Below are 14,962 nucleotides of genomic sequence, written 5' to 3' on the forward strand. Positions count from 1 at the left end.
CCGTGTCGGAGGACTGTCCCAAGTTACCCCGCCCGTCCCGAGTTGACGGCAGTTATGTTATTGTCTGCAACTGAAAATGTGGGCTTTTTCGTCTCATTCATGATTGGCTTTTGCTCAATTTTCCATTGATCAAAAGGAATAGTGCATGGATAGTATGAAACTGGAAAAAAAGTAATACTACATATACATAATAGAGTAATTCCAAATATATATTTATACTATTGAAATTGCCAAACAAAAGTTACTCTCTCTCTCTCAGGCATGGATAATATCTTCTTGGTAAGTCGCAACTGGATTTTTTGAGCCGTGGTTTAATGGATTTGAAAGCCATGATTCCATTTCTTCAAGCCGTGAATTCCATATCTTAGCCATAAAGAGCCATTTACGAGCTGTGAACTTACTTACAAAGTCCTGTGCACATATTACCCCAAAGCTCTAATTTTACCCTAAAAACAGTCAAACAGCAACAATAACATTTGTCTTATTTGTCTTTACTTTAGTGATAACTGAGCATGTGATAATGCAGTCTGACTGCTCTGACGTGACCTGGTGACCGCAACTATGCAATCTTCAGAACGTTTTGGGTTAACTCATTATTACGTTCTGCAGGATATTTTGGCAGGAGCATTGAAGTACTGCAAATTACCAGAGTTAAAAATTTTATGAAACAACATGATTGCAAAATGCAAACTATGATTTTTCATAATCGAACAAAAATACATGACATTAGAAGCAATTTCAGACCTACTGAAATTTTTTTATATTAGAGCTGTGATAATTCAGAAAAAAGTAGGACTTTTCCCAATTTTCTTTCTCTCTCTTGCAAATGCTCAAATATGAAAATTTTTAGGGCAATAAAATATGAAAAGAAAATTTTCTTACTGCCAGCTAGAAACAGGTGGCAGAATGAAGCAACTTAACCAGAGTGACATCTAGCAAGGGAGCAAATATTTTAAGATCTTTGGTAACAGATTAAAATCAAAATCTCTGACTTCAGAAGGTCTTGATTTAGAAAATTGGGCAGAAGACACTTATGTTAACAAAAGATCCTCAAGGCTTAGCCTTAAGCTACTAAGACTGGCAACTAATCATTATTAACCCTTTACCACCAAATCAGACTATCAAGTCATCTTTAAAAAAACACCGGTTTTCTAAGAATTTCACGTTTTCTTTCATTTTTTTTTAAATTCACATGAACAAAAAAAGTCTTAGATTTATTTTCCACATATGTGTACCAAGTTTTGAAGTTATCTGTCTGTAAATAACCAAAATAAAATTTCCAATGGAAATTTCCAATTTCTTGTGGAAATTTTATTTCAGTTATTTACAGACAGATCACTTTGAAACTTGGTACATATATGTAAAAAATAAATCTAAGACTTTTTTGTTTGTGTGAATTTTCCCAAAAAAATGAAAGAAAACGTGAAATTCTTATGAACAGCCAAAAAGGGGGTACTGTAGAAATCTATCTCCTCCTAGGATTTTCATGCAACAACATTGACACTTATCATACAATGCATTAGTACCATATCTACCAATTGGTCCTTGCTGTTTTTTGAAATTCTAATTTTTGTGGGTGAGGTGGGCATTTTTTGGAAAAAAATTTGATTCCCCACCTACCCTTTTGAATTTCCCCCCTTTTTACAAAATATTTTCAAAACTATAACGAAATTGAAAAAAAAGCTACAGCCAATCTCTAGATCTTTTATTTGCAAATAGAACGGTTCATCACTCATTGCTGTAGCTTAAAAACTCTAGGGAGGAGATAAGTTTGCAGTGACAATAAGTGTGAATGTTCAGTAGCGCATGACAAAGTCCCTAGCACCCCACGCTCAGGATGATGTATGATGATGTATTTTGCCTTCGTTTGCGAGTTATACGGCTTTACATATATGGCTCTTGGTCAATGCAAGTTCAAAAATCGGCCTGAGAAATGCCGGTCGTTTCTCTGTATATCCGTATAACTCGCAAACGAAGGCAAAATCGAAAAAATTGTCACAAGCTAAACATCACCGTTTGGAAGTTAGGTTTCTATATGCAAAGTTTCGTTCGAATCTGTTCAGTATTTTAGAAGAAACCTCTGGTACACTGCGAATTTAAGCACCATATTTCTTTCTAAATCACAAATGAGGGAAGAGAGAAAAATACTCGCCAACGAAGGCAAAACATATGAAATTTTCACGAGCTAAACATCACCGTTCAGTATTCAGAAATTCATATTCAAAATTTCATTCAGATCTGTTCAGTACTCTGGAAGAAATGGCCGGACTGAGTGTGGTGTGATCTATGAATGAATATTCATAACTGTGCTGACTCTTAGAACCTGAGTTGACACATTAGCAATCTAGTTAACTCATATCCAACCACAACACAATGCCAATACACATTTGTGTGTACAGTGTACGGTCAGTGTGATTGCGTAATTTGCGTTGCCACGCGTCCATATTTAAACTATTTTAGCTTTCTAAAAAAATGGCGCACGGCACATTTTTTTACCGGCATAGTATGGTGCACCGCGCAGGTCATTAAAATGACAAAATAAATTCATTTGCACCTGGCACATCTTCCTGACCATGGCTAGCGCCTAAAATAGGCATTCAAGGTGGCAAGGATACAAGACTAGATGTTACTGTCATACTGTGGAACTGAAATTCAGTCAAGGATGGTGAGAACTGAGAATAACTGCATGAGCAGTTGAGCACCATCCCATTCCCACACAACAGCAGCCAGGTAATTAAAGATCAGCGTTTTCAGACCGTCTATTTATGTGCCTGGCTGGTAATTTTTGCCTATCTTACATGTGAAAGAACTCCCCCACCCCTAAAGCGATCTGTGGTCAAGAGTCAAGACAATGCCTTGACTACAGATTGCAAATATTTTGACTAGGCTAGTCAAAATATATATCACCAGAAGTGTCCAGAACCCAGAAGATCTTGAGAGTTGAGATCTTGACATTGCCCATTGCCAAGACATTTGAATTTAAATACTATCTATTCATTTTTTGGTGAACAAATCTAGAAAGTTGATTAGGTAATGTAGTTCTTACAGTAAATTTTCAATGAGACTGGTGACACTTTGTGCCAAAATAAAATTGAGTGTTGCTGCGTGGCTTGACATGGCAACCACGACACTAACTATTCAGTCTATTTCTCTTTGCAATTGCCCAAAGGCCAAATCTGTTTAGCGGCTTTGGTGTAAGTAAAATGCATTCTGTCATGATACCAGATCGCCTCTTAAAAAAATTAATGACACAAGGTATATGCACAGGTTTTTAAATAAAGCCTAATTGCATTTCTGCAACTGCATGATTTTGCAGAGAATATTCATAGGTAAATCCTTGACTTGCCATGAAGTGTAACGCCCGCTACATGTAAACAAACAATCCGGGCAGGCACCTTCCGTAGAAACTTTTTTGAGGTCCGGATCTGCTTTAGTGAATATTTGATAGGAATAGAATATAAGTGTCGGCACTGAAGAAATAGGCCCATGACCTGTTGCTGATTCATGTACTTTTCGTGACAAGGGATCCGACCTTTGGAATCCGATCTCTCCATCGGGTCCATCCGATCGGATTCCTCCATTCATCACCATCATTTTAAACCCAGAATAGGCCTATACTTCAATGCCGAAGATACTATACTGTAACTGACGATTGATTGAGATAGCTGCTGGACTTATTGCCTGGGACCATACTTTCAAAACTCGCTAAATGAACGTAAGTACTTACGCTCTATTTTCTTGTCTATGGTTGGTGGATTTTGCTCGAAAGGCCGTCAATGATTGGCTGATGAACTTACGATCTCTTAACTTTTTCTGAAAGTATAGGCCCTGGTCAGTAAGGTGCTCGGCATTTTAAGACTGAACATATGCATGGAACATATGTTGTTGTTATAGCAACGTCAACCACTAGTCCGTGACGAGGCCGATGAAGCGCGCCACATCGACTGGCCGCGTCCAAAGATCGAGTGCATCTGCATAGCATCGTCTAGTCTATTCTTGAAGGCGGAACGTCAACGATACTCGGAACGTCAACGATGCTATCATTGCTGTTCCACATGGTGATGACTCGAAGCGAGAAGAAATGTTGTCACATGATTGTGTTACAAAGCAGTTTTTTGTTCATAGCCGTGGCCCATGTGTTGGGTCTTGCTTCAAATTCGAGTAATACTTCTGGGACCTTGTATAAACCACGAGTATAAAGCAAAATTTCTGAAAAGTAAAATTTCCCAAAAATGAACTTTACACCATCATTTATAATATAAATTTTAATCTGATAAATTTCATTCTAAGTCTCTGAGATCAGAGACTTAGAATGGATAAAGAATTGACTATTCAGAAGCGTACAAACAACAACATTGAAATTTTTCATTAAGAAACTGAGACAATCAGTCAACAAGCTATTTTTCTTTGTCATATTTTATTTCGAGATGCACATTATGTTCTACATTAGATTAGTTCGCTCCTGATTAACGCACGTAAATTGTTTCCAAGGATTTAAGCCTAACTGGTGGCCAAAAACATAATCTAAATGAACTTTTGGTTTCATGCAATCTCTTACATTTCAATGCACTTGATTTTGATCATGAAGGAAGATGCTCTACATGAGATTCTCTAACGCCGCCCTGATGCTCTACATGAAATGCTCTAACGCCACTCTTAAGCTCTACGTAAGTTACACTAACGCCGCCCTGATGCTATACATGAGATGCTCTAACGCCACTCTTAAGCTCTACGTAAGATAGACAGGTGGTGACAGGTGCGCCACTGCATGCACTCGACAGGTGGTGACAGGCACGTCACTGCATGCACTCGACAGGTGGTGACAGGCACGTCACTGCATGCACTCGACAGGTGGTGACAGGTGCGCCGCTGCAGGCACTCGACAGGTGGTGACAGGTGCGCCGCTGCAGGCACTCGACAGGTGGTGACAGGCACGCCACTGGACGGATCACAAATATTCTCACACAGAATAGCTTTGATTTTTTCGTTGTATTGTCCTCAAGTCGCGTTCCAACTACCACGAGGCTACTACACTCTAGATAAAGACTCTAAACCAATCGTCATTAAGCAAAAGCTACTTGAAAGAATTACTGTAGTGCGGTCAGTGTGATGTCATCATAGGTCGGGTCAAAATGACCCACTTAGCGTGCTGCAAGTTAGGAACTCCTGTTATGATGTCTGCTGGCAATGAAGCTTCAGCAGTAGAGATCTTTAAATGAGATACTGAAGCCTTGCCCAATATTTCAATTGATTATATTTCTGTCGTCTTCATCCTGAAGCGTATCGCGTCTTAACTGCCGGCACCGTATTTAGTTAAAATGTTTGAATCATTTATGAATAGAAAATATGGCAGAATTTTTGGCGGATCTGTTGTCCAAATCAAATAAAGAACCGCTGCGATTTTAGTACAAATGAGACGTGAATACAATGCATTGGCCAAATAAAAATAAAATGAACTGGAAGTTACGGAAGCGTAAAAATTTTCTGTTCAACATCTGTTCCTATTTATTCGTAAATGCAGAATGACTGCTCAATTTTTCACTATTATTCATGCGTACAAAATTTACCTCATTATAAACTGGATGGTGGGTCCTCTGAAAACACATGCAACCTGCAACAGTTATCTAATTTTTTAAAGCTTGCAAAGGGTTCGCAGCTATCACCAAAAATCATTTAATGCAATATTACCATGTCTTTAAGCTACTTCCACCGCATGTAGCCTCAGCTCCGAGTTCAAAGCAACACGCCTTTCTCGCTCCACAATTGACATCTGCTTCCAATCGGTTAAGACATTCTTCAGCCCGAACGAAATTAGTTTTCCTGGAAGAATGCAAAGCTTGCGAAGAAAATGTATGCAGTAAAAATCAATGCAGTGGCTTTGCCGCACATGCACAGCAGCTCGGTCGTGTCGCCACTTTCTTGATCAAACTTATGCGCGGGACGGCAAAAAATGAGCCACTCTCCCGACTAGCCCCAATGCCAAGATTTTATTAGAACGGAAATCGAAGAAAGTATAATGACGAAAAATGTTTGATAGGGAAACCGAAAAATATAAAATGTTTTAAAATCATTCGGACCGGTTCTTTCTAGAATCAATAAATTCCTGTTTCGTGCCAAGCTCTTGAATTAGAATCATGCTAATGAAATATCTATTCGAAAGGCATGATGTTATAGTGCTAATCCAAGTGTTGCATGGCAGGACAAGAGGGGTTACCTGTCACGAAGTAGGGGCTGTGAAATATTAATTAAGACTAATATTTCACGTTTTAACTGTTCTGCAATGTACGATAATTTCTAGTTTTTCGCCATTTCATTGTTCTAATCCATTGACAATCGAAGAAAACGAATATTTTACTTTTTTCCGGCTTTCAACGGGAACTTTATACCTGACTTAGAATCAGATCAGAAGTGACAAATAAATATTACAAAATAAACATATTGTGAAAACAGTTAAGAAATTAATGGTGCTGGGGCCATTCGACGTTGGGCTAATCCAAATGACACTAAAAATTCCATCTTTCGCCCAACTTTGATTCAGTAGATTTATGAACGAAGGGACAAAAAAAAGGTACCAGACAAAGGCCAAAATCCGAGAGTTGTTAACTTTTATATATAATTATGAGACTGTTAATATAATCAAATAATTACATGGACTTGTGATCGAAGCCTAATCTTAACTAATGCCTGGTATCAATGAGTTGAAGATTTGTTGTGTTTTAGAGCTAAATATTGATGTATTTGTCTATCGCTTGCATATATGTTTCTCTGAGATAAAGTGTCGCTCAATGTGAGGCTTGCTGATTTCGCATGCCCAGAAAATATAGGGCCATCGGTCTTGGGACCTCTCCGGGCCCATCCATCTGGGAAGCATTTATAATCTTTATTTAAAGGGAAAAGCTAAAAAATAGCAGAGATAAAAAATATAACTCAGTACTCACTGCAGTGAGTGAAAGAGAGCGCATTTTCTCGTTGACGAAAACTTGAAGTCACGGACGGACAGACAGACGGACGGACAGACGGACATGGCGAGCACAATAGTGCATTTTTTCCATAAATGAGAAAATGCGCTAAAAATGACCATAATAACATAATTGCGAGTAAATGCAGCGGAGCTTCAGGTAGAAGCTGCATTCAGCCGTACTTTTGGAACAGAGCTTAATAAATTGACACATAGTAAATTGTTTGGATCTTCACAGTAGTCCGGAATCCTAATGGAACCTCTCTTTATTTGAACCTCTCCTCTCCTCATTCCTCCTTATTAGTCCATTTGCAAATATTTTACACAAATAACAATCCGAAATATTCTTGCCAAAGAGGGCAGAAGTTATTTCGGATAAGTGCCAAATTATAGAGGGCAGAACTTATTTAAACGCCTTGCCGCCATCGTATTTTCCATGCATTTTAGTCCCCATAAAGAAGCGTAATTCTGAACGATGTAACAGTGTGCGGCCTGGTGGGAAGCCCCCTCTCCCCCTTAAAAAGCAGAAATAGAAACATTTATTCTCAATTATTACGAAAATAAGCAACCATAATAAACCTGCATTTTAATTTTAACAGTGAACATCGAATTTGTTGTTGTCTTTGCCTATCGTTCGATTCTCTCCCGGCATTAAATACAATTTGAAAATATTCCTTGAAAGCACAACTCTAACTTAATGCTCCAACCTAAACACAAAATGAAGTAATCATGAATTGAAGTTTACAACAGGATCCTCAAATTCATTGCTGGTTAATATTAAGTGCCGGTGTGCTTAGATTAAGGAAGTCCGTGCCCGAAATTTGAGAAGGTTTGATATAGCAGCAGCGTTCTTCATTGTGGCGTTAATTGTAACGCCGACGGAGGAGAGTGAGCAATCATGCATCAACACCGCCACTTATTGCTCATATTCTGCGCACCATCATTCATGTGGCATCATCACCCTCATCTCAGTCAACACTGTCAGCCGCCATCGTCAATTTAATGCCCGATTTCGGCGAATTTACCAGGAAAATTGTATGACTGCGCAAAACATTAGTTTGCTTCCTCCAGAGAAATCCATCTGTGCTGTTACTATAGATAAAATAGTAAAATCTCATATTAAAAGTTATAAAAAAAATCTCATAAGCAATGTAAGTGACTCAGGTCTAACAGGTGTTTGCTCCTTACAAGGATCGATCAGCACCATGCAGAGACGGGCCGAAATCGAATTTCATTTTCAACCAAATTTAACGCAGGATATTGGAAGAACATTTAATGCGTACGGTCACGCTCATGAATTTTTTAGACATCGTCTAGTTTTAATTTTTGCCGCAAAGGTTCGTGATTCGCATCCGGGTGCGGTGAAAATGAGTCATTTTGGGTTACGATGATGAGGGGAGCGAGGGCAACCACACGCCCCCTCTGCCCAGAGCATGCATGACCGACTATCAAACGGAGATCACGAGGGGCCAAAGAGATGTAACAGTGTGCGGCCTGGTGGGAAGCCCCCTCTCCCCCTTAAAAAGCAGAAATAGAAACATTTATTCTCAATTATTACGAAAATAAGCAACCATAATAAACCTGCATTTTAATTTTAACAGTGAACATCGAATTTGTTGTTGTCTTTGCCTATCGTTCGATTCTCTCCCGGCATTAAATACAATTTGAAAATATTCCTTGAAAGCACAACTCTAACTTAATGCTCCAACCTAAACACAAAATGAAGTAATCATGAATTGAAATTTACAACAGGATTCTCAAACTCGTTACTGGTTAATATTAGGTGCCGGTGTGCTTAGATTAAGGAAGTTCGTGAGCGAAATTAGAGAAGGTTTGATATAGAAGCAGCGTTCTTCATTGTGGCGTTAATTGTTATGTCGACGGAGGAGAGTGAGCAATCATGCACCAACACCGCCACTTATTGCTCATGATCTGCGCACCATCATTCATGTGGCATCATCACCCTCATCTCAGTCAACACTGTCAGCCGCCATCGTCAATTTAATGCCCGATTTCGGCGAATTTACCAGGAAAATTGTATGACTGCGCAAAACATTAGTTTGCTTCCTCCAGAGAAATCCATCTGTGCTGTTACTATAGATAAAATAGTAAAATCTCATATTAAAAGTTATAAAAAAAATCTCATAAGCAATGTAAGTGACTCAGGTCTAACAGGTGTTTGCTCCTTACAAGGATCGATCAGCACCATGCAGAGACGGGCCGAAATCGAATTTCATTTTCAACCAAATTTAACGCAGGATATTGGAAGAACATTTAATGCGTACGGTCACGCTCATGAATTTTTTAGACATCGTCTAGTTTTAATTTTTGCCGCAAAGGTTCGTGATTCGCATCCGGGTGCGGTGAAAATGAGTCATTTTGGGTTACGATGATGAGGGGAGCGAGGGCAACCACACGCCCCCTCTGCCCAGAGCATGCATGACCGACTATCAAACGGAGATCACGAGGGGCCAAAGTCGTTAAAAGGTCCATCACGCACTTGAAAAGCTCTCACCGCGTCAGATGAGCTGAAAAAAAGCTTCAGGCCTGTTAAATGGTTCTAGAAATTACCGCGTGCTCGACAAAAATAATCGACTAGCCAGTTTCTTTCAAAAGTACCCTTTGTGAGGGCACACTTTTAGAGCTTGTGTGGGATTTTAATTTAATTATAAATTGCAAACCACCAGTCATGACCATTCCTGCATGACGGTCGGGCTTTTCCGCCGCGGTTTCCTTTGAAAGTGATTAACAGGTATTTGTATAACTCAAATCACATCAATGAAAGACCATTACACTTTAATAAACTCAGCTGATCTCAGGTTAATAGCTAATTACGTCATCAGGAAAGCGCAGTGGCAGTAACCTAGATGTATCCTTTCCACTTCGATCCGGTACGAAGAACCGGATACCAAACTTCGCCGCCCGCTCATCATCAACTCGAAAACATGAAAGGACCCAGTATATGTTGTGCGGTATGATATTTTATCACTGTTATTGAGCCAGCCGTGAACTAAATGATCATTACATGAAAACTTCCTTTGCATTCTTCATTTATTTTTTCTAGTTCATTAAGTGAGATGTCAACGTGAAAAACGCATAGAATTCTTAAGAACATAAGGTATGATTCTTTTTGTGAGATTTTGTTTTAAAACGAGGACTAGTGAAATGATGTGATCTGGACATCGTAATAATTGAGATGGTTGAACGACGGTATTTCGGTCGAGAAACTAAGCTCACGAATTTTCGAATTTTCGGAAAAACTCCATTTGCGATTGACGGCAGCTGCCTTTTACCGGATTTTTTGGCCTGCACCAAATATTCTGAATTGCTTTGATAATCGAAGGTGGTTTAAAAAGTCGTTAGTGGGATTATACGAGTATCTTTGTCAGGACCACTTCAATCACGCCTTGAATTAACCACATGACATTTACAATAAAGATTATGTATCTGCACTGGAAACCACGCACAATTCGTCCAAAAGGAAACAAAAATCGGAAACTTTTTAAACTCAAACTTGAGCATATGCAATTTAGCACATGTACAATTTTTATTTGTTAAATAAATCAAATTTTTTCTTCGCTATCTGAACACAAATTCAACGAATAATTTCGATATGTAATAGATGGCTGCGATTGGAAAGAATGAAGTTTATACGGCCAGTTTGGTAACAAAACTTGAAGTACAGCGGCTACCAAATTTTTATTGTAATGAAACAATTAATACTGTTCAACGAAACTAATCTTTTTAACTTTGTTTTCTTACGTAAATTGAATTATAGATTTTATTGCCGTTTACTCTATCGTTCGAACAACGGAGTTAAATTATTCAAGTCGTGACTGTTACCAATGCCGTCTGTTTAATAAAAGCTTGAACACTTTAAACGATTTTATTATAAACAGTACGTAAAAAATCGTCACTTTCAGATAAAGGAGTGTGATCGTTTCACTGAAGGTTATTCGGTATTAGCGTAGAAGTTTTTAGAATGTTTAATTTCAATGGCGTTGAACAGCTTGAAATACATTAGGACCAGTTCAATATGTTGAACAGTAAACGATACATACTCAACGCGCAAAAATTTTGTTTCGGAAAAATTTGTCATTAATATATCTTCGAGTTTTTAATTAGTATTAAAAATTAATTTTAATTACTTAATATCAACATAAAATTTTTTTAATAACATTACTATTTTTTCAGTTCGACAAGAAAATCAGTCGGCTGGGAACTTTGTGCAATAGTGTTATCATAAAAGTTCCGAAGTGTGGAATTTAACTGACCACTGGACTTGAAACTCAGTGATCGCTGAACTTGAAACCCCCCGAACTCTAGTTCAAAGGAAAAACTTTTCCAATATCTTTTACTTGTTAGCTAGCAATTAAATAAAAAAAATTAGATCAGTACTCATAGCAGTGAGTGACAGAGCGCATTATCTCACGTCCGTCCGTCCGTCACGGACGGACGGACATGACGAGCACAATAGCGCCTTTTTTTAATGAGAAAATGCGCTAAAAAGTGGCGTTCTGATTTTAAACGCAACAACGTGCAATTAAATGGTCATGTCATAGTCGCCCGACGAAGAAAAAATAAAAATAATAATTATATTGGTCCCTATTGCTGGGTTTGCAAAATATTACAGGCGTGATACACCCCATAAAAATATTGTAGTGCATTGTTTACCTTATGTGTTTACTTACATAGACGTTGAGTCGATATTTACCTACTACAGCAACGATCGCTAAGGTGTGCTACACATGACATATTTCTAGCACAAACTTCCCCCCCCCCTGCCTGCTGTTAAATTTTTTCATGGGTTGTTTTTGGATTAGCTTTGAGGGAGTCTATCCTGTTGACGATGGTCAAGATGGAAGCTATATCCTTCGGCCCCACCTCCTCCTTCTCCCACGCAACTTTCCCAATTAGGCAGCAAATGATTTTTAATGCTGAAGTAGGCGCTTTGCTTCCAAATCAAACTGGGCGAATCTTCGTTAGATTTCTTTAGCTCTGCTGTTGATCACAACTTTACTTGGATGTTCCCGGAACCAAAATTCTTCTTCTGCTACAATTTCTTCACAGTTTGTGACGAGAATGAGATAAAAGTGTGAGTCGAACTTCATGCAGCAAGATGATTGGGTGTTTTCGGTTGTAAATTTTCGACCTAATTACATAGTTCATATGAACAACTTGAAGACAATTTTTTATTCCTAATATATTAGATCATTAGCCCCAACACTTGCTTGATATAATACAACATTTGTTATCGTAGAGTTTCATTGACCGTTCAATTGCACTTATCTAAGAAATTAGTTTGTCTTCGAAGTGAACAGGAACACAAACTGATGAGAAACGTTTACAGACGTTCCCATGGCAAAATCAGTTTGAGTTTTCAACCAAAATTACACAATTTCAGCTAAATGAACCTGAGGAATATTGTGCCTCATTATTTAGTTACTTTTAGGCATTAAAGAAATTGGTGTCATCAGCAGTCCTCCACTACGTATTACAGTGCAGTAGGAGTATTTTAAGTTAATTAACCTCGGTATATGCATTTATGAACAAAATCTAGAACGGATGAAATTGTAAGCATTGGTTTTATTTCATTAATGAATGGAGCTCGTTTTCTTATAGTTAGAACGTAGCTACGCATCGACAACGCTTGTGTATCGCAGGTGATGTGCAATGTTTTTGTATTATATATTTGTATTATTGGTGTTACAATAGTATATTACCGGTGTTGTAATGTCTCTATTGTTGTTGTATCAATGTTAGTGTAGTGTATTTATGTTTAATATCGTGAAGGCTGCCCATTCTATAGACTGGAAATATTATAGTGAGTGCTCTTTCTGTAGTTAAACAGATGCAGTAGTTCCTCAGCTATTGTTCCTCCGATGCAGTAATTCCCCAGCTATTGTTCCTCCGCTGCAGTAGTTCCACAGCTATTGTTCCTCCGCTGCAGTAGTTCCTCCGCTATTGGCTGGATTCTTGAAGGACACAACAGAGCGGCTTATTTGCATTTGATGCTTGTCTTCCTGACCGACTAGAGATCTGGTGATCATGTGGGCAGAGTTTACCAAAACATCGACATTGAATACAGATCAATTCAAAGGGAGTTTGGTTACATAATCTGCACACAAGTGGGTCTCTCTACACTGCCAGTTGCAGGCAATTGAATGCATTGAAGTATCCCTGGAAATCAAATTGACAACGTGATTTCCACAATTTCTGGGATACACAGAATTTTGTAATGAAATGGGTCAGATCCAAATGGTCAGATCAGAATCCGAATTCTCAATGGGCAGAAAACACTTTGCATATAAATGCGTTATGAAATTATTGCAAATAACATCTTATGGTAAAGATTTTTTGTTAATTAAGATCGGTATTACATAGTCGTTAAGATGAAAAATAAGAGTATAAATATTATTGGACATTCGAGGACCTATGATGTACGCGGTGCATTCTGTTTTCATATTTGTTTTTATAGTTTACTAAATCAAAGAGTTCAGTAAACCAATTAGTGCATCATAAAATTCAAAGCCTGCAAATGCCACTGACAAGTTTAAACTATATTGATGTAAAAGAGCTGAGTTTAAAATACTCGTCTCTAGTTCAACACAACATTCGTTGGCAAGGGGTTGAAATTACTTATTACATGTGCAATTCAAATACCTCTCATGCATTAGTCAACAGAGAGACTATTCAATTTTGTCAAAAAATCGACAGTGAGCCGCATACATTTTGCCTATTATTCTTGACAAGAAACATCACGCTTCTGTTAACATATTTTCTTATTGCGCAGAGGCCATACTTTCAAAAGTCGCTAAGTGAACGTAAGTACTTACGCTCTATTTTCTTGTCTATGATTGGTGAATTTTGCTTGAAAGGCCGTCAATGATTGGCTGATGAACTTACGATCACTTAACTTTTTTTTGAAAGTATAGGCCCAGGATCCACCAATTTTTTTTCAACGACATTTCGCGGCGACATGAAATGCTTCATCCTGCTGACATCCCTGGGACCTGGCCGGTCATGGGTTGTCCTTATCGTAGCTCTGGGGTGACTATGTCATCTTATATTCCTTTGTTCCCAGTGATGGGTCAGGCCACTACTATTATGAGTAATGCCTGTCGAGACAAAGACGAGCAACGCACCGTGGGCACAAATATTGGGTCATGTCAGTTTATTACCGTAGGATACTTAGGTCGATAGACGGAAGTTTTTCAACAGGAAGTAAAGGCTTTGTGTGTTCCATGGGGAGATATGAAAACCTAGTCTGAATTACATGTTTATTTTATATCTGCATAAAATTGTGAGATTTTCTTTTTTAGCGTTACTTCGTCAATGGTTAATATGATAACAAGACGATCATGCAGGTCACGATATTATTTATAAAAACCTTCGGTAATGAAAGGTTTTAACGATCCCTGGACGAAGCTCTATTAATGAAAGCGGAGGCCAACTGAACCGCAATCTCCAGTTCATTCCCTCCACACATCTGAGGTGGAAGAAACGCTGAATAAACGTTCTTCTAACGGAATAAACTAGTAATAAACGTTGTTTTAATGCAATTTTCCTGGACGAATGATACTTGGCCCTTGAACGTGCCTCTTCAGCGTCCCCTTTGCCATTTCAATGCATTTCCTGCGCTTTAATGCGGACTCATTGTCTCCTTCAGAAAAGGATTGGGATCATTTCTGCAATATTTTAATACTTGATAATAATAATTTTTTGTAGTTGCATCGCTTTTCAAGATTGTTCTTTCTGTACCGGAATTGCCGCCATGGCATTGCACAGACGGCCGATGCAAAGTCGTTGAATTTATAACAATCCAGTGAGGGGATTTGTCCAAAGTATGTTGTCATCCACTAAAATCTTCCGCTGTAACGCGAGTTGACCAAAGATAGAATAGAAGGCACAACAAATTTAAAAGTGAAAGCAATTTCGCCCAAATAACATTTGAATGGATCTTCAATCAAAAACTAATTCAATAGTTACGGTTAAAATAATTCA

Source organism: Hyalella azteca, unplaced genomic scaffold, assembly GCF_000764305.2.
Source record: "Hyalella azteca isolate HAZT.00-mixed unplaced genomic scaffold, Hazt_2.0.2 contig9964, whole genome shotgun sequence".
Lineage (NCBI taxonomy): Eukaryota > Metazoa > Arthropoda > Malacostraca > Amphipoda > Hyalellidae > Hyalella > Hyalella azteca.